Raw genomic sequence first — 19,804 nt, 5'->3', positions numbered from 1 at the left:
GTACATGAAACCCAAACCCAGTGACCTAAATTAATCTCAGTCAGGTCTACAAAGATGAGCGATATTCAACATATGTTTTAAGTTTAACCAACAAAGAAAAAAGAAAAAAGAAAAAAAAAAAGACGCAATTGCAATGAATGGATACTGGAACTGTCAAGCTTCAAAAATGATGTGAAAGCACTGTAAATTATCATAAAAGTAATCCATATGACTTGCTCTGCATGGAAGAATCTATGAGAGAAGTGACAATGATGGATTCATGAATGAATCATTCCTCTGAAACAGATATTTTCAATGAATCAGTTGATCCACATCCAGTGCTAAAAAAAAAAAAAAAAAAGTGCCGGTACTCCCAATGCTCAGTTCAAAATGCGTTTCTGAGGAAGGGAGGGCTGAGCGGGCTTCCGTACGGGCAACATGTCAGAAGTGCCGGTGTGTAAGAAAAACTGGTGGTACGCGTACCGGCCCTCTTCAAGCACTGTCCACCAGTCTGCCAGATTCTTTCACAAATTAAACTGATCTGATTCTCTAAACTCACTGACTCAGTGATCCGTTTGCAGCAATTAACAGTAGTAATATTGTTGAATAACAACTTAAATTGGTTGGTTCCTAACACAAATATCATGTCAGTCTTCAGAGTACTTGGAATATAATAGCACATGAAACGGTTGCACTTTATTTTACAGAACGTGCACTTGCGTGTATTTACAGTGTACTTACAGTACTGGTTAATATAAGGTAACTACATGGGTTAATGTTAGGTTTAGGGGTAGGTTCAGGGTTAGTACCTTGTTATTACCCATTGTAATTACTATTAAAATAAGTATTATAGTATTTTCATGGGTAACAGGACTGTAAAGTAAAGTGCTACCCACTAGTCATATGGATCACTTTATGAATCCACTATGGTTTTTTTGTGTCCCTGTTGAAGCTTGAAAGCTCTTTTGCACTGAAAAGGGCGACCTTCAGTTTTTAGAAATAAATCTCCTTTTGTTTCCCACTGAAGAAAGTACACTTTAAATCAATATGTTTTGTTTGTCGTTCTGTACGTCAGTGCACTTATTTTATGTTGACTAACATGCTAAAATACTTGATTATCATTTTAACTGTAACGTGTTATTCAATAAAGTTAAATTATTTTAAATGTACTAAATTGCACCTTGATCATTACTGGCATACAAGTTCAATAGAAATGACAAAGGATATTTTAGCTTACCATAAATGCTTGTCAGTACATTCGACAGTACACTTTAACCATTTTTAGAAGCAATTTGAAAATCGCATATAAAGATTTACTTAAGTCTTACTTAAGTAAGCAGTTCATCTAATTGCATTTAATATACTTTTCTTTTTTTTTTTGGCAATTAACATGCCACATTAAGTGTCCATAAAAATAACATTCATTTCACACTTAAGTATATACTTTTAGAGTTTGTAATTTCCATAATAAGGATTCTTTTTATTAAGTTTGCTGAAGTGTACTTTTTCACAAGGGAAATATTTCTGAGCGAGATGCTCCTTTAATAAACACATACGCAAGAGAAAGAGAGAGTGAGAGTAGTGAAGGGAGGAGAAATAGAAAGTGTTTTTCTTGGACTCAGAACAATTATTGCTTTCACAATTGCAGACAGCAGGGCATCAGTACTGGAGATGGAGAAAGCAGATCAGTTCAGCAGCTCACGTACTGGCTGCCTTTCTAGATTCCCTCCCTTAACTGTCTCAACCATATGGATTTTAGAACAAAGACATATTACGTTTATGCTAATTACAACAGCCATGTGCAGACAAAGGACTGCAAAGGTGTACCTGTACCATGATAAAGACACTGAGAATGCCATGCATATGAGAGTGGGCATGTGAGCGTGTTTATATGTCTTGTTTGTTCCATCAGAGGAGACTGTGACATTTAAAGGATGAGAGACCCTTTTCATACTGAAAATTGGAAACTTAGAAGGCATTTTCATTTCATTGATGCACTTCATAGGGTAAGAAGAGAGAACAGAGTGGCAGAAAGAAAAAAGCGGTGGAGAGGATTTTTGGAAGTGAGACAATCGAAAGTGGAGGAAAAAAAATGGAATACAAATTAAGGTGGATGAAGCGCAAACAAGATGCATTGCTGCCATCTCTCTCTCTCATACAATTTCCCTTTCTCTTGTTTATCATTCTATAGTGCCGCTGCTACTCCCCGGCAGCGGAGACAAGTATAGCAGAATGTTAAGACAGGGTTTTCGGGTGGCATGGCACACCGAAAAACTTTCCCGGCATCCCTTCTGCTCAACGAAATGATGACGCATCATTCTGCTGACACAAGTCATCTGATTGCTGTGTCACGGCATGGTTTTAGGCGAGTGGCAGCGCTCTGGCTACAGACGTAGAGTCTTTTTTTTTCTCCCAGACGCACTGCGGCACAGCCAGACAACTAGAGTGGAGGCACAGGAGCTCGCAGCTGCAGTCTACTGGCTTGTTTTGGGGAGGCAGTGGAGCCGAGCACTTCCTCTCAAAATACCGCCGTTCTGCTTCTCTCCGCCGTTGAGGGATCATTTTCATCGGGGCAGAGCAATCGAAGAGAGTAGAGCCAAAAAAGAAGAGTCAAACAACTTGGAATTACGCTCCGTCTCATATGCAGACAGAAAATTTGGAGAAGCGAGCCCGGATCAAGATTATTTTTTTGGGGAGCTGCTGATGCCATTGCCTGCGTCTGCAGGACGGTGTTCCCAGGCTGAAAAGTCGACGATAAAGACTTGGATTTCGGTGCGTCACCTAGCCGTCCCGTCGTAAACTCGTCCCACCCTGAGACGTCCAGTCAGCCGGGCCCGCCTGCATTCCCACTCGCGGCGACCGGCCAAAGTGGCCGTTCCGCTCCAAGGTTAAAGTGGCTTTCGATCTTAGACTAAGTCCTTGTCCAGAAAGCAGTGCAGAGCCGAACAGAAACGGCAACGCAGCAGCTGAGCCGAGCTCAGCCAGACAGACGTGTTGACCTAAATCAGCCCCAGTCATGTCTGGACGCAGCCAGAGCAAGGCAGACGGAGAGGAAGACAGAGCGAGAGAGGGAGAGAAAGCGACCCCCACGTACTGACTAGTGCGTATACTCGCACTACGGTAGGTTTAGACGACTGCAAGTAGCCTGTAGTTTGTTTCCCTTCTGTTTTGGTTCAGTTCTTGCTGATGCTTTCCTTAGCTGAGATTAGCTTGTCTGTGACTGTGCTTCTATCTTTGTGCCATAGGGATGGAGATAAACGAAGGAGGCTGTGCGGGGAGGGGGGAGACGGAGTTGTCTCTCTCTCTCTCTCTCTCTCTCCCTCTCTCGCTCTTTTTCGGCACCGCTTTATTTCGTTCTGTTAGCTGGTGTTCATATTCAGCGTGCCTGCGTTTATCTCCACCATTGCTGCAGAGCGAAACATAGAGTCGTAGTCCCCCTCAACTCCCCTGTTTGCACTTTTGGGTTCAGGTAAGGCATTCACTTATTCGTCTTCGACAGCCAAATATGCGAACCCCTTAGTTTGAGTGCGTGTGGGTGGGAGGGCGGTTTTTGTGCATTGCATTTATTTGCTTTTGGTAAATCCGAGGCACATTAAAACGCAATATCGTGAACAAGAGCACATTCCCTTCCTCCCATGCGCAGACTTCAAGGGAATATATTATGAATGTACAGTTAGTGGGGTATGCTGGAGGTGCACGTTCCTCTTGAACTGAAGGACAGCTAATAACATCACTCAGATACGCCTCAGATAGTAGTTTAATCACAGTATAGTGGGAATGATGGAGCCTTTTAAAAGTAAAATCAATGTAGGAACATCTTTTAACAGTGTTAGTGAGTTAAAGTAAGTGGAAGTGTATAATGTATGCCTTTATTTGCTCCTGGCAACAAGTATTACAATACATGCCAACGTCTAAATATTTTTCTTGGCACAAATCATCCCACGCTCAGCAGGAACTGCTGGTCACAGGGGAAAACAGAAGACTGATATCTAGAACATCTCCACTCGGATTCCTCCTGCTAGCAAATAACTTATTAGTCATTGCTTGGAAAAGTATAACTTTACAGTTTTATTCACATCCACCTGCATGGTGAGAGGTATTTCTCTGTTAAGAGGCTCTCAGGTAAAAGTTACAGGTGTCATATAACATTTCACTACTGTGAGATATGTAACCTTGTATAAATGCGCTTTCAGTGTCAAAAAGAGTGGGTACGCAGCACGGCGCCAGAACAAGATGGACCATCTGTTCTGCATGGGGGGCATAAAGTAATGTCAACCATGCAGGTGTAGAATAACTTGAACTATGTTTTAGATGGCGGAACACTTAATGTAATGTATGTAATTTTACAATTACTCATTATATATTATATTATATTATATTATAAACAGTATTTATTGTTTACTTCAGTCCAAAATACATGGATTGTCTAGCTGTTTTTGAGTATATAGATAGTTTGGCAACCAAAGCTCTATGCTAATTCTTACTGATGCATTTACAGTGATCAATGTGAGTAATGACCCCTCATATTTACTGTACTCTGGTCTCTGTCAAACTCTCCTAATAGTGCTAGTTCTGCCACTGGCAAACATGGTAGAAGAGACTATTCTTTTTTTATTAAATGAATTACCTTAAAGTCCCCCGTTAGTCAATCATTTTATCCCTTAAAGCTCATCTTTGATCACCAAAATTTCACATTTAAATGTTAAAAAAGTGTCTTCATGCTTTAAAATAGCTTGACTGTAACTCTACACTCTTGCCTCATTTAATATACGCGGTTCTATGAATATGCCCCGCCTCCACTCACTCACACCAGCTAAGAGATCCACTCATTGACGATCACATGTTGATGTGATTGGTTACAAGGTAGTTTGTGACGTCAGAAACACCAGCAATTTCAAACCGCGTCTTTGGTTCACTGCAGTTTTTGCAGAGAAAATATTCCGCAATGGTATTGAGTTATGAATTTGCACATGGTTTGTCTCAAAGCATATTAAAAACACCACATAGACATATAAACAACATTACAAGCTCGATTTTCACCACAGGGGGACTTTTAGGAATTATAAAGTAACATCAGTATCAACAGGGCAGTTTTATTCATTAATGATACCTAATTGCTTGCATGGTTTTCTATATGCCATGAAATGCTATTATTTATTTTAAGATTAAGAAGAGGAGAAATAAACACCTTGCATATCCTTTTTGGATACCTTGTCACCCTTAAACGTTTAAGTTTTACCATATTTTCTAGATCATTTGTTTTACATTCATTTTAAAGCTAACATACAGTACTTAGACTTACATTAGAAAGAGCCACTGTTTGTCATACAGTATGGTTTATTGGATAGGCCTGTAACATTTGTAAGGCGAGGCTTATTGAAAGCTCAATTAAACAAATGTACTGCAAAAAATCAGTGGTATTTTTGACAGGCTACCCTGCAATTCATAACTCAAATGGACTTTATTAATCCCCAATGAGTGTGTTTAACTATTGTACTTCAAATTACTCACTTTCTTTTGCTTCAGTGCCCCTGTGCTGGTGGTGAAGTCCGTATCCCCGCTTGACACTTGCAGTAAAGTTTGTTGTTATAGCATCTCCGTCACTGCAATCAACACCAGTCATTTGTGGTGGATGAGTTTAAGTTTCCCTCTCTAGGTTAATGAATATGAATAATAGATTTTAGGACGAATTCAATGCCGTTTCTCCCTGTGCCAACTTTCACACAGGATTCAGTGGCATCGCATCAGTTACATTGTCATGGACTGTGCCAAGCATCCAGTTTTCCGTTTGTTTTCCCCAACATCAAAATGACAGTTAGATCGTATTAGCTACATCAGCAGTTTCCTTAAATGACCTTAAGTGCTTGCATCATGGAATCTTAAGTACTCGCAACATAGCATTTAATGCAAGTGTATTATGTCATATCAGGATTACAGTACATGCATTCAATCTGTTGCTTTTCCAGAAAGTGGGTCACACATCTCAGCTCGTGCCAGACCCTACTCATCTCCATATGTTTCCTCAATCTACTTTCATTTGCCAGCTCATCCCTGTACATCAGTTATTATATCCCTTTTTGCTTAGTTAATACAGTGCATTTGAGCATCAGCTTTGATGCTTGGTTATTTTCTGAAGCCTCCTTTGTTCCGAACTGCCTTCAATCATGACATCAAATGACTGAGCCCACAACCCATCCCCCCGCTCGCCCCGCCGCAGCAAACAGCACACATCTGAATGCACTTGAGGTCCTTAGATTATAACTGAGAATTTACAGGCGAACAAGCAGTAAATAGCTTCACCCCATTATCCGTAGGTTTCCAGAAGGATTCCTTATGCTGTGGATTATTTTTGAAACCAAAAACCAAAAAGAAACAAACACTTTTCAAACACTTTTAGAAGTTATTGAGTTCTCTGAGTCTGTATACACCATAAATTCACTCGGTTCACTCAGTGTTCTCAGTTTGAGCTTAATATAAACTTCTCAGTCAGAATCCAGTCCATTTCTGTATATTCCTCTAAATATACATTTTCATTTTTGTGGCATTAACTACATAGCCTGGAGTTGCCAGTAATGTGTCACTGATAATGTTTTCTAACTGACAGCAGACTGCCCTGATCCGTATATGTGGGTCAGTGACAGACGACCTGCGAAATCACGGAGGACACACTCTGTTGAATAACCACCGTAAAGATCACATGTAATCACACGTTGCCATCAAAACCAGGGACAAACATTTTCAAATGCAATGTAGTGCAAAAACACACATTTGCTAAATTGTTTGAGGCTGACAATTTCAGCATGCAACTTATTTGAATATTTATATCTAAAAGCACAGCGCGATGTTCATATCAATGCATGTTTTTGCCTGGTCGTGCTGTTCCCATCAGTTCAGTGTATTTTGAATGCATAAATAAGCAGGAGTATTGCACTGACTAGTTTTGTTATTGTCTTCATTACACACTGACAGTAAGCAAATGCGTGGAATGCACTTCAGGGCACTTTTCATGCCTTCATTATGGCCGTGTAATATTCAGCCGAGCTCATGTCCATTTTTAAAGCTGGCATGGGGTGTATTGTGCCTCAGTGTTTTGCTGCGGTCACTGGGCTTGTTATTTCCCCTGAGCTTTCCCTTTTATAACCACCTGAAGCTAACTCGCCACAATATCTGAATCAAAATTGAATTACGCATGTACACAGACTGTTTTTATTAAAAACCATGGCTTGTAACACTGTTGGAAATCTAGTTCAGATGTTTACTGTAGTCATTAAGCATGCTAATTACACGGTTCTCTTGAATACTTGATTCTGATTGGTAAAATATATTTGCATTATGACCCCTAAACTACAAAGCTGTGCTAGTTTCATGGCTATTGTAGCATTTTGTGGTCTCTTTTTTTCTCATATATTAAAATAATTTACTTTAAGTAGCCATGTAATAAGCCCTCTTTTTCGCATTAAAGGGGTGGTTGATTGTGATTTCACTTTTTTAATTTTTTAATTTTAGTTAGTGTGTAATGTTGCTGTTTGAGCATAAACAACATCTGCAAAGTTACGAAAATTCAAAGCAAAGGGAGATATTTTCTGTTACAGAAATCGCTTTGTACTACAACAAACGGCTGTAGGGACTACAATGAGCTTCTTCACAGGTTAGTGACATCACTAACCCTTCAATTTACATAAACCCCACCCCTGGGAACACAATTTATAGATTATCATGACAGAATATGCTAATCAATGACTAGAAGATAGTTAACTCCACATCACCTACATAAATTCATCAACTAACCATTCAGAAATGTCCTGTTGCATTCTACATATCACTTCTTTTTGACTCTCTCCATCTTTGTCCGACTCTGGTTTGAACATAAAAGGCTAAAAGTTTTTGAAATTGTCAGTGCATGAGGTAATAGGAGCTGGTAACACATGAGCTCTTGAAGCTCCGCCCTCTGTGCCGGGAGCAGCAGCTCATTTGCATTTAAAGGGACACACAAAAATGGCACGTTTTTGCTCACCCTCAAAAAGTGACAATTTTAACAAGCTATAAACATGTTTTAGCTAAAACTTCACATACGTGAAGCCAAACTTTTGCCTCTTGTGAAAAGGGCATTAGGACCCCTTTAAAGGGATAGTTCACTTTGAAATTAATTTTTGATATGTTTTAGCTTACCTCAAGGGCATCCAAGATGTAGGTGTCTTTGTTTCCGCAGTAGTTTCAATTTTGATATTTTTAGGTCAAACCGTTCTTGTCTGTCAGTCATATAATGCAGGTCTATGGTCACTGTCTCAAAACACAAGCACAGAGTCCAAATTAAAACAATTCCCCATCGTCCAAATGAAACAATTCCCCATCATAAGTACACATTGATGGCCTAAGACACGAAACGAGCGGTTTGTGTGAGAAAACGAACAGTATTTATATCGTTGTTATCTCTTGAAAACAGCACGTCCAAATGATCTGACGGCGCGGGCGGGTATAGATATATACATAGATGGCCTTGGCCGCCTTGGCTACTGCAGTTCATTGGAACGAAACCGTAGCCAAGCGACATCTAGTGTATATATCTATACCCGCCCGCTGGCGGGTATAGATGTATACACTAGATGTCGCCTTCGCTACTGCAGTTCATTGGAACGAAACCGTAGCCAAGGCGACATCTATGTATATATCTATACCCGCCCGCGCCGTCAGATCATTTGGACATGTGCTGTTTTCAAGAGATAACAACGATATAAATACTGTTCGTTTTCTCACACAAACCGCTCGTTTCGTGTCTTAGGCCGTCAATGTGTACTTATGATGTGGAATTGTTTCATTTGGACGATGGGGAATTGTTTTAATTTGGACTCTGTGCTTGTGTTTTGAGACAGTGACCATAGACCTGCATTATATGACTGACAGACAAGAATGGTTTGACCTAAAAATATCAAAATTGAAACTACTGCGGAAACAAAGACACCTACATCTTGGATGCCCTTGAGGTAAGCTAAAACATATCAAAAATTAATTTCAAAGTGAACTATCCCTTTAAGGGTTTATTTTTAAAGTGATCCACTAAATGTACATCCTTTACCTGTGTTGTTTTAGTATTATTTATGTACTATTGTAGTTTTTATTAGGGGCCAAGCACAGAAGATGTGTAGGCACCTATTGTCCTGTATATGTTAGTGTTCTTATTAATCGTCTTCTTCTTCTTCTTCTTCTTCCGCTCTTGAATCTATGGCAGCCCATAGAACCGCTTGTGGGAAAATTATAAAATTTGGCACACAGATGACATTCTCATCATTAACCACAGCAAATTTGGAGTCTCCATAACCATATGAACCATAAGGGCAAGAAACAAAAACCGAGGCTTTATCTCTGCAATGCTTTAGTGTATTGAGAAGAGTCCTGGTGCATTTAATCACAAGCATGAACTGAGGCTACTTGCAACGTTTTGGCACAGAACCACCTACTGGTCAGGGGATATGAACAATTTCTAAGCTATTGTTGCTTATAACTTCTGAATGGTTTGCCCAAAAATCTTAAAACTCTTTTGATTCAGTGCAGCATACCGAGTCGAATGAAACCAAATTATCCCATGTTAGCCATTTTGAGAATCTTCCATTTCAAAATTTTGACATAAAATGCTGTATTTTACGAACCTATTAGTGCATCGTTACAAAACTTGGTATGTGTTTTTGGCACCATGGCCTGGTACTCATAAAGTTTCCAGTCAAAAATTATAATGAAATTTCAAAAAATGCTAATAGATTTTAATTAAATGTGCCTATTTTAATGAAACTGGTCTTGATAGATTCCTTGAATCATATGAGAACAATGATACCAATTATGCCATATTCGGTTGAGCTTGCTGTCTGCCATATTGAATTTCTTCGAAAGCCTACTTTTTTTACCTCCTCCTAAAACGTTGGTTCGAATTCAACCAAAATCAGCTCAGATCATCTTCAGACCATGGCAGCACACAATTATTAAACTTTTATTTTTTTGACCAAACCATTTTCGAATAACACATCAACGAAATTGATGGCATGGTGCCAAGCTGATTTTGAGACTGTGACTTTGCATGCTTTGGTATATTGACTCCAAACTTGGGATGTGTCATTGTCACCTCACACTGACCACACCACATCAATTTGGTAACAGCGCCACCTATTGGTCAAAAGTGATAAGCAATTAAATCTAATTAATAGTGATTGTATTTATGATTTTCCAGGATTTTGCCTAAAATAATTCAATAATATCCTTAATTTCTCATTGTCGTAGTTGGTCTGATGCTCCCAGCCATGCTTGCATTACTCATTGTGCCTTTTTGAGTCTACTATTGATTGTTCTAAACCAAGCTACATTTGACAGCAATTACAATTGATAACAAATGATAACCTCAGCTTCATATCTGAACCCGAATTGCCATTTAGGGGTTTATTTTGGTTTATAATGACCTGCTGACTGCAAGTTTTCCCTGACATATCAAGAGCAGATGCAGCATAAAAAAAACTAGTTTTGTTACAGCTGACTATAAACTCCTTCACAGTTGACTCCCAGAAATGTTGTTTATATAAATAGATAAGTTGATACAGCTCAACACAGCATGCCTGCATAAACACGATTCCGTTTTCTCCAGAATAGCTCTCTGCAGAGGATGCTTGGCGTTCCTTCGCACACTTTATGATCCAGTACGAGGCATTTGGGCCTGAGATGTGAGCAGTGTTTCCTGTGAGGATCCTTTGGCTGTGCAATCTGCTGCTCACCTCTGACAGCAGTCCACACACACACACACACCAGCATCATTACCCATTCCCACTGAAGCCGAGCTCCGCTCTGTTTGTGTTTGTGTGTTTACAGTAAACGGCGGGATAAAAGGCGTGCTGAAGTGAGTTGGTCAGACAGGTCTTGCCAAACCCACAGGCTGTTCTGCTGCTTTGCTACCGCTGTGGTGTTTTGATGTGCTCTACTGTGCAGATGCAGTTTTTGGGAGATCACCAACAAGCTACCGTACATGAGGAGACTCTGGTAAAGTAAGGGATATCTTTCAAGGTTAGTGTCAAATCCCAAGGGCGCCACGATGCAGCTGTTCCTTTAGCACAATGTCAGTTTGTCAGGCCATGAGGCATCTGTCCCTGCTTGCTATGCCAAAAGCAGTTCAACAGAAGTGTGGATGCCCTTGTGAAAAAGAAGTATGCTTAATTACATTGAATGTGTAGTGTACTTCAAATTGAAAAAGTGTCTTTTAAAAAAAACATACTTGCAGATAATGTAATATTGAAATAAAGATAAAATAAAAGGTCACTCAAGTGTACTTATATAGAGAGTACACTTTCCTGACTGTTTCTTAACATACTTAAGAATTATACTACCATACAAATTAAAAGGTTTACTTTAAATTACACTTTAAATTACACTTTTGTCATGCTTTAAGCTTGACCTTCATGCTTATTATGCTTAAAAATATGTTTCAGCACAATTTACAGCGTACAAATTCATAAAAAATCACCACCTCCACCAAATGTAAAAAAGTTACATTTTCCCAATAGAATAGGCAATTGAAGTAATCATGAAATGACATGTAAAAATTTACTTACTATAAGTCCTACTTAAAGTCCAGCTAATTAAATTTAATATAAATTTAAACATAATACATTTTCATTTAATTGCAATTAACATGCAATTAAAGGGATAGTTCACCCAAAAATTTAAATTATGTCATTTCATTTAGAAATTGTTTTTTCTACTATGGAAGTCATTGGCTGGTTGCCAGCATTCTTCAAAATATCTTCTTTGTGTTCAGCAGAAGAAAGAAACTCATATAGGTTAGGAACAACTAACCTTTAAGTGTCCAAAAACATTTCACACTTAAGTATATTCTTTTAAAGTATATTATTTCTGTAATAAGAACTCTTTTTAAAAAAGTATACCACTGTGTAGTTCTTTTTCACAAGGCTGTACATGTACCAACATGCCCTTTGTTTGAAAAGGACAGTCAAATCATTCCTTACCCTATAGGAAACAACCACACTGCCTTATATTTATCAATATCAGCGCACTACTATTCTTATGAATGTTGATATTCACTGTCGGGTCAGTTGAATGTCCGGGTTTGCGGATGGAAGCGCGTGACCAAGCACTCAGACGAGCTCGCACCACGTCCTTTGGCTTACACAACAAGCACATAATGAGACTTAAAGGTATTAGTCATTTGTCTAGCTGAACAGATACTGGCTGCTCCCACGCTAGGATGTGTGTTGTGTTATTGTGTTCCACCAGTGGCCTGCAGCGCACGAATAAACACTACACCAGACTGATGGAGAGACTCCAACTCCATAAGAACAACATGTACAAACAGGGACAGAGAGCTAAGTCAATAAATCTGAGAGGCTTCAGAGCTTTTTCAGGAAAGATGAGCAAAATAAGGCCACATATGGCACCTGTTCAATTTGAAAAACCTCACTTTTCTTTCTTTCACACTTCAAGTATTTATATAGACCTTGCAGTACATGAGACTAGGATAGTTACCTAAACAGCATGAAAGAGAAACAGTGATGCTGTAATGGAAGTGCTGTCCGGCCAGTGGGGCCTATGAGAGTCTATCTCACTGGTTATTGTTTATGTGTTGATCTGCCTGGAGGTGGTCCGCGATCAAACCGAACTCAAAAGCAATCCCTTCTGCTTGATCTGACCATGCAGTACATGAAGCCCAGCACTACTGAAGCAGAATGAATGGAGCTGCAGGGCCAAACTTCCTCCCTGCTCTTCATCAACGAAGAGAAGGACAAAATGTTTTCTGCAACATGAGTTCTGCTTGCACAAGCAACGCATAAGTCACCCGTAATGACTCTGCATATAAACACATTCTGACACCCACAGAAATACAGAAATGTTGTTAACTTATGTAAAGGCATGTAAGTGATACATAGTGGGTCCAATTACTGTCTGAGTGATGTACTACAACATAACATATACAAGACATTTGTTTATTATTGTTTTTTAAAAATTATAGAGGCTAAGGCACATGGGATGACAGACTGTTCTTTTTCATATTCAAACATTTTTCTTCTTTATTTCAGCAAGAAAATCCTGCTCCAGCATACCACAAGTCATGGGAGAAGACAAGGCTTTGGAAGGAGAAAGAAACCCATGGGTTATTTTTTCTGTCCACGGAGAAGTATGTGAATGCATAAATTCATTACGTTTCTCCAAGAAACATTTACGTTGTTGGGGAAGCTTTTTAGAAACTGTAGCTTGCCAAGGTAAGACACATTATATAAAGTAATTAAACTTTCAATGTAATGTGTTTTCAATACTGTCAAGAAGCAAGCTACTGAGAAAAAGTAGCTAAATTGGAGATAGTTCACCCAACTATTCTATCACAGACATCCCAAGTCTCCCGGAAGTTCCGGGAGTCTCCCGCATGTTGATCGCGACTCCCTGATGCCCGCGAATTAGTTAAATCTCCCGGAATCTAGAGCGAGCGAGCAAGAGCAAGTCAAGTTTCTTGACTCCCGGAAATGACTTTGTGCAGGTTGGGATGTCTGCTATCATAATTTAGGCCCTGTTTAGTTTACATTTAGTACACCTGGTATTAAGATGCGTTTTGGTCGATCGGATCACAAGTGGGTGATGACAACAGGGTCTGAAACGTATTGAGCTTGTCCACTTTCGGCCCCTTCCAGAGGTAGTCTGGAAGCGTAGTGTAGATGCTCATGTGGTCGAATGTGTTTGAACAGCCACAAAAGACCGCCTTATCTCCGCCTACTGACCTGATGCGTACACATTATGGGAAGCGCACTAGCCAGATGGGATTTAAACTTTGTCGGCTGAAGACCCAAATTTGGTTTGAAAAACATACCAAGCACAATATTCTCTCACAATTCCTGATTTCTAACACACACTCACAGCGTTCGGCGTCGTTTTGTGGCTATCAGAGCAGAAACGAAAGGTGCTGCTTTCACTGTAAAAAAGAAAAAGTTAGTTCAACTCAAATTTTCAAGGCAACCAACTGCACAGAATTTTTGAGTTGAAGATATCAACTTAATTTTTTACGTTTTGAAGAACTACAATTATTAAGTTGCGTCAGCTAAGTTTTTCAAGTTCTGACAACTAAGTTTTTTTAATTCAAGTTACTGGAACTTTCAAGTCTGTAAAAGCTTACTATTTTGAGTTCAGATTACCATCCCCTGTAATAACTTACTATTTTAAGTTTAAATTACCCATCCCCCCCCCCCCCCCCCCCCAACAACTTTAAATCATCCACTGACAGTAAACCAGTTCATTTATGCATGTTTATTTGAACGACTTTGGCACAAACAGCTTTACAATTCCACAATGTAAACAAGTAATCTTATGCACAAAGCAAATACATCAGGTTTCAGAACCGTAATATGAGCAGTTTTTTTTTTTTTTTACTTTCCGACTCTTGTTGAGACCTTACAAATAATGCAATATTGCCAAAGATGACCGATCAACAGTTGTATAGTGCCTGCCTAAGTATTAATTCAGAAATGTGTAAATACCCATCTGAAAAAGCCAAATTATCTGAACTTTGAAATTAGCCAAAAATGCAAACATGCAGGCTATAACAGTAATGGTGAAACACAGCTTGCTTCTACTGAACAATCAATACCGTAGTCTCTTGACAGTAATATGACAGCTACACATACAGTGCTATGCATAAGTTTAGACACCCATGCTAAAGTTGACTAAAAAGAGGAATAAAAAATCATCTTTTGGAAATTGAACTTAATGCCTTAATTTAAAAAATTAGGAAAAATCCAACCTTTAAGGACACCAATTTTCTTTGTGAATGAATAATGTATCGTAAATAAATAAATGTTCTTCCTTAAAATACAGGGTGCATAAGTCTGGACACCCCTATGTTAAATTCCCATAGAGGCAGGCAGATTTTTATTTTTAAAGGCCAGTTACTTCATGGATCCAGGATACTATGCATCCTGATAAAGTCCCCTTGGCCTTTGGAATTAAAATAGCCCCACATCATCACATAGCCTTCACCATACCTAGAGATTGGCATGGTTTTATTTCAGTTAGCCTAATAGCTGGTTTGATTTGCATTGAGAGATGATCTTATGGAAAGTACCCCATGCCAATCTCTAGGTATGGTGAAGGCTATGTGATGATGTGGGGCTATTTTAATTCCAAAGGCCAAGGGAACTTTATCAGGATGCATAGTATTCTGGATCCATGAAATAACTTAGCCTGGGGTTCCCCCAAATCTTAGTAAGGTGAACAATTTTGAGTTGTCGTTTTTACAGTGTTCCGTATGTTTTTCCGTCGTCTTCTTTCGTTTTCATATGTAAATTTTGTGAGCTTATTTCATCCATTAGATTGAAAGATCTGAAAAAGCCCATCTATTTATCCGCCCATAGACCCTCCCCTTGAAGAAATCACTGTATAAATCACTGTATAAAGAGACAGATTAAAACACCAGGTGTAAACAGGAATGTGTCTCCCTCATCTACTTCTGATGATGTGCAATCCAGGTGTACACCTCATGTCATTTCAAACCTGACTTTCTTCTGTGGGGCAAAAGAAGATTTTGAAGATCAGTTGTAATCAAACAGTTATGGTGACCACTGACTTCCAATGTATTGACCAAAAAAACAACAACAACAACAAGACATATCTCTAAATATAAACAGAAGAAAGTCATACAGGTAATTAATTTATCATTTAAGCGTTTTTTGATCATTATTATTATTGTCATATTTTTGGCACAAAACCAATTAGGGTTTTTGAATGCATGGCAACATCCAACATATACCATTCAAATGTTTGGGGTTTTTAAAGTCTTTTTTGCTCAAAATCTGCATTTATTCTAGCCTGGGTTTCCCCATGCTGCCTTTTTATTTTATTCACGCTGCTAGGCAGCCTGGACACCATGGACCAGATTTTCCCCTCAAAAAGGGAACCAATCACAGAACGGGGAGGGAGCAGCAAGACGATGACGACGTCTATGCGACACACCGAAGCAGTTTGTTTATATCTATGGATCCAACATGGCAGCAGACGCGAAGTTACCTTTCGATGCAGCCTTAGATAGTGTTCTAAGTAGTTTAGTCGCTGAACGCCATCGTGTACACATAAATCTCTGACCCATCGTCTTCTTCCTCGTCGAATTTCTGTCGCCCTACATACGTCATCCGGTATAATTGAAACGATTGGCTATGAGCTACGTACAGGCGCATTTGATAGACATTCGTAGCGCCCAATAAACGGCTCTGGGCATTCGTAAACCACACCTCAAATACGAGAAAATGAACATGTGGTTCAATGAGACGAGGTCTGACGTTAGCCAGGCTACATTTATTCAGTAATCCAGTAAAAACAGTTATATTGTGAAATATTACTACAGTTTAAAACAGTTGTTTTAATAATTTAAATGCAACAAAATAATTTAATCCTGTCATTTATTCCTGTAATGGCAAAGCTGAATTTCCAGCTGCCATTACTTAAGTCACATGATCCTGTAGAAATAATTATAAATTACTGATTTAGTGCTCAAGAAGCATTTCTTATTATTATCAATGTGTATATATGCTTTGATGACTAGAAATTAGATCAATTTAATGCATACAGACCCCAAACCTTTGAAAAATAGTGTACATTTTAATAAATATAACTAAAAACTACAATACAGAAACAGCAGCATTTACAAATCACTGAATTATTATTATTATTATTATTATTATTATTATTTTATTCACTCCCCAACACAGGTTGAATAAACAGAATAAACTGTTGAACAGCATGGCTGGTGAGGTATAAAGCCACTTCGAATTCAGTTCCTGCTCACACAAGATCTCTGAACTGGATAAAATGCATTTACAACAACATCTGAGTGAAATAACTTATTGTCACTGTGGAATAAATAAATAGATATGTGCCTGAACATTCCTCTTGAACATTCCCTATGCTGGTGTATTTTTCCCTCTCTTGCACATTTAACCCTACCTGTCACTTCATACCAGATGATTTTAAAGACGGCGTACAATTTTCAATAATGTTCCGCAGGTCCTAAAGGAGCTCAATTACTCCAGGCCTACAGAGGCCACTAAATCAGCATTTCAAAGTGAAACTCCCTTCCACAAAGACCTTTGAATTGAAATAGAAAAGTTTCTCCTTCCCAGCCATATGGGCTCAACTCTGATTGACCTCTCTCAATCTGTGCCTCTCTGTTGTAAAGAACAGGCATAAAATAAGGCAGAGTTAATAGAGTTTAAGACTAAGAGCCAAACCGCATTGGAATAGGAAGGAGATGGAAAGAGTCAAGGGAGGGAGAGAAACTGAGGCCGAGTGAGATTGAGCAAAGGGACGAGAGAGAGAGAGAGAGAGATCCCTAAGGGAGGGGGATTGGGTCCGGGCTGCCTGAGGAGATACTCGGCTCTAATTGGCCGAATGCCTTCACTCTGCGTTCCCACTATGCCTTGTGTTGCAGTGACTTTCTCTAAAGTCTCAATGGACTCCTCAAGGTTACCGTCACTCTTCAGCGTTATCGCTGCACTCATAAGCCACTGTAGCAAATCTGCTTTTGGCCTTGCGATTATGGACTACTGAGAATAGCTGAATGTTCAAAATGCCTCAAACACACACATACAGCTTTTCATCAACTTTAACACTCATATACTTCACCCAGAACCACAATAAAACAGGCACAGGGTGACTATCTGATGAAATCGGATTAGAGTAAAATATTGATGCTGAACAACTAGATTTCCTCATGTATATGTGTTTTATGTGGTTTTTTTTTATGGCATTAAATAATGAAAAGCGTGCCTTTGAATCCAAAAGTTGTCGAGGTGTCTTTTCAGTTCCATTCCCATGGAGAAATCCTCTTTTTTGCTTTCCTTCCAGCATCGCCACAGCTAACCGAATAACCGCTGGTGTGTGTGTATCAAAGTGGAATCAAATAAAGAAATCATCTCTACTTTCATTTTGCCCATGTCTTTTCTTCTGTAAAGCCACAGGTATTAACCAAGTGAAGATATTTCATGATATTAAAATGGCAGCTGAAAGAAGATATATTTGTTCTCAATCATAGCCGCAATTGCATTACAGTTGTAGCAAGATATTTGGTGCCGTGTTTGCATATGTAATCTGAAACAGATTGATAAGAAGCAGAGGTGTGCACAAACTAATAAATCAACCCTCTTGACCCAAATCTATGCTTTGATCCCATGGTGACAGGAAAATCTGCATAAATCCCTCTTCATATCCAGAACCTCATATAGCTATTCCGACATCGCTCTGATGAGCAGACGTGCAGATTTTCAGGAAGCACCATCTATAATATGATGGAAATAACAGTGTTAAAACATTTATGAATGCCTACAGAACGAACAAAGTCTGCATTCCCTGTGTGTTAGCAGTTTTCCATAACAATATTTAGCCAGGACCCATATTCCTTTCTCAAAAGTGAACTTTTGGTCAGCATTATTATCAATTATGCAGTAGTATTCACCTTCTGCTGGAAATTCATTAGGAGATCAATAAAAATCACTTATGTCCAGCAGAGAAAAATCATTATGTATGTGCCAGAAATCCTTAAGCAGCTCAAGAAACATTTTCAAAGGAATATTGATTTTAAAAGCTGGATGGAATTCAGCTATAAGAGTGTTGCACTCTACACTTTCAATAGATTACAGCAGTGTGGCCTCATACAGTATCCGTACATAGGGCATTTTGAAAAAGCCTTGGATGTTTATTGTAAATGTAAGCAATTACTATAAGGGAGAGTACAAGTGAATCCCTGTTGTTTTTGAATATAGAGATTACTAATGGAATTGCTTTTAGAAACAAAAGATGTGCTCACACTGTAGTTAACTCAACAAACAAAAGCAATGTATAGCAATGATGGCAACTAACGGCATATTTTTTTATATATATATAATAAAAAATGGAAACAGTTATATTTAAAGTAACATTATTATATTGTATATCATTATGTTGTATAGGATAGATAATGATAGGAAGTCCTTTTTTTTTTTAACTGTTCTTATGCGAAGTGTATTTTTCTATAAATGCCAGGTTGTGAAAATTTTAATATAAAATATTAATGATTTGTTTGTTATACAATATATAGCATACACACAATAGTGCTTAAAAGTTTGGTAAGTTTTTTTTTAAGTTTTTGAAAGAAGTCTCTTATGCTCACCAAGGCTGAATTTATTTGATACAGTAAAACAGTAATATTGTTTAATGTTATTACAATAAAAAAAAAATGTTTTTACATTTTTTTTTTAATTTAAGATATAATTAAAATGCAATTTGTTCCTGTGATGGCAATGCTGAATTTTCAGCAGCCATTCAGTGTCACGTGATACTTAAGAAATCATTTGAATATGCTGATTATATTAATTGAACGTGTCCTTGCTGAATAAAAGTAATACTGACCCCAAACTTTTGAATGGCTGTTTAATCAAATGTTTCATGAATTATTTTATGTTTACTTGCTGAAAATCTTAGTGTGCTCTTTAGTGGGATTTTCCCACTCTGACGTGCTACTGACTGAGATGTTATCACAGAAGGTCAGTGTGTGTTAAATGAACTGTGACTCTGTTCTGGGCAGTAACGGTTGGAAATGTTCAATATACTCTTTTTGTAGCCAATACTTGTAAGTGCCAGATATGGATTTTCAAATATAAACCTACTCTGAGAAAAATTCACAGGGGTAAAAAGTCTCCACTGTGTGGTATAAATATCACTAAACTCAAGATATTGTTTGCAGAATTTATTTTCACTGTTTAAGCTGCTGTATACGATTTCTGTGCCACTATCTGTACCAAAAATAATAGCAACAATAATTAAAAAT

At 38.4% G+C, this 19,804-nt stretch overlaps 1 long non-coding RNA gene across 1 annotated transcript; it reads left to right on the top strand.

The window, feature by feature from the left end:
- The first annotated feature begins 2,393 nt into the window (after window positions 1-2,393).
- Window positions 2,394-15,590, top strand: LOC311299377. Its single transcript, XR_014629108.1, has 4 exons — window positions 2,394-3,099; window positions 10,825-11,016; window positions 13,044-13,929; window positions 15,249-15,590. It is a non-coding gene; the product is annotated as an uncharacterized lncRNA (long non-coding RNA).
- Window positions 15,591-19,804: the final 4,214 nt, after the last annotated feature.

The sequence above is a fragment of the Rutilus rutilus genome, assembly GCF_951802725.1.
Source record: "Rutilus rutilus genome assembly, chromosome: 11".
Taxonomy (NCBI): domain Eukaryota; kingdom Metazoa; phylum Chordata; class Actinopteri; order Cypriniformes; family Leuciscidae; genus Rutilus; species Rutilus rutilus.
Note: the sequence above shows the minus strand (reverse complement) of the source record. Positions and strands in the feature narration are given on the sequence as shown.